This window comes from Parasteatoda tepidariorum, chromosome 4 (assembly GCF_043381705.1).
Source record: "Parasteatoda tepidariorum isolate YZ-2023 chromosome 4, CAS_Ptep_4.0, whole genome shotgun sequence".
Lineage (NCBI taxonomy): Eukaryota > Metazoa > Arthropoda > Arachnida > Araneae > Theridiidae > Parasteatoda > Parasteatoda tepidariorum.
The window spans coordinates 3,322,012-3,324,266 of NC_092207.1; positions in this window are offsets into that span (position 1 = coordinate 3,322,012).

Genomic DNA, 2,255 nt, shown 5'->3' on the forward strand with positions numbered 1-2,255 from the left:
TTTCAGAGTTCAAAAATTTTATCTCGTGGATTTTTGAATAAATTTTAAAAAGACGTTGTACTTGTGTGCAAAATATTCAGTAACTCTTAACTATGCAAGTTAATAAATGAAATAGTGGGGTAAAGAGAAGCTTGCATACAAATTTATATCATTATTCTATAAAAACAACTTCTGCATATTTTAACACAATAAACAATACAATTGTAAATGTTACATGTGAATTACAACGATACAAGGCAATCAAAAATTTTATTTTTCTATTTTTGTTCTTTCTAATCGTCTTTAGTTTATTACGAATGTCTTTTTAAAATTCGTACTACAAAAAGAAACATTCTATAACCCATGAGTAAACACATATTTCAATTAGATTTCTTTGTAGTTAGAAAAAATCATCTGCAACAATAATAGTAACAACATTAATAAATCATTCACCTAAAATGTAGTTATTTTGTGAATTTTTTTACTTTTAATGGAAACAACAAATGAGACGAGACATTTTCTGAAGCGTGTAGATCTTCGATAAAGTGCGTGAATTTTTGCGGAAATAGCTTTTCACAGTTTGGCAACACGTATTTGTTAGAGCGAGAACGATACTAATCAAATAAAGCTTTACATGCATTTAATGTTTTTTTTTTTTTTTTTGCATTAGTTAGAATAAATGAGCCAAATTTATTTAACACTTATTATTTACTCTAAAGTAGGTAAGCTTTATAAATTTATAATGAATGAGGTTATAGTTAAAAAAATATCAATTAAATCAAACAAAATTTAATTTATCTTCACAATCAAGTCGTTCCACCCCTTCAAGATCTTTTTAAAACTATTGCCCTAAGCAAAACACTTAGGCAGTTTTATTTTATGGCGAGTTTTGTAACTTATAAAGTGTTTCAAAAAGCTAAGAAAACAAATTTTTTTCTTCTCGTAAATATCATATAGTAACTGCTTTATCGTAAATGCGGTACAGTAACCGCTCGTAAATATCATACAGTAACTGCCAAATATCTACTGAAACTTTTAATTGATGTCAGTAAAACGGTAAATGTTTTTTTTTTTAAAGTAATTATTCTAAAAAGTCCTACTCTTTTTCATTTAACTCTTTTCATCTAATTATTTTAAACTCTTCATTTCAAATGATTTTTCTTGTTCATGGGAATGCAAATAAAAACAAATCAACAAAAAATCGCCTTTTTCGGATCACTGGTTACCCCCATGGGTCAAATGCTTTCTGGATGGACTTTCCGTTCAACATTTCAAATCATGGGTCTCCATTGATGTTTGTCGTTTTCATATCCTGCCTTATGTACGTGTCTCAAGACGTCACAAAATACCTTCTTCAGTATTCACATATTTATATTGAAATCACCGTCAAGCCAGTCATTATACATTAGTAATAAAAAGATTATAAATATATTTTAAATTATTATTATATAAATGCCTGCTAGTGAAAAGAAAAACATCAGCGGTCGCCATAGCAACGCATGCAATGATGACGCATGCGCACTGTTTACTATTACTCCAGAACATTTTGACAATGGGTAATAATGAATATTATTTTCTTTTGGAAAAGGACGTCTTTGATATCTACTGGTTAAGAAAAGCCTATTTTAAGAATACCCAGTTTTCATCCATTCCCATCCCTTTATTTATTTTGGGAATTTTATGCTAATCTCAGTTTTTTCTTAAATTTTAATTGGTTATCGCTTGTCTGGAGGCTTGTCCTAAAATGTCGACGATTTATTTTTTAAGTTTATGCTTCCTCATGACATTGCCCTTTTCTTCAATGATTGTTGTCTGCTCTATCGTTTTTTCTTTTTTAAACATCTTATTGTTTTCTGTCTATTTAAATATAGACAGTCATTCAGTGTTCCACCGAATTCTAAATTTTAGTGGTGCCCCTGTGAATCTCACGTAGTTTGAACATTGAGACGTTACACTTTGTTGTTTCTTCATTATTTACTTATCTATTCTATTCTTTCGTTTGATATCAATGACTGTTTAATATCCTTTATTTTGGTGTTTTCATCCCTTTTTTATCTCATTCCAATAATTTTTTTTTTTTTATTAACATCTAAATTTTAACCGACACTAACAAACTTCCTCAAACCGGATGTGTGATGATATTTTGGAGCAGCGGCTCCTAACCCACATTTAGTATGCACAATGAAAAAAGAGTCGAAATCTTGGGTCTATTACACCCAGTATTCACTAGTTTTAACTGCGTGCGCCGCACTGAAAAAAAATGTGTATATATATAT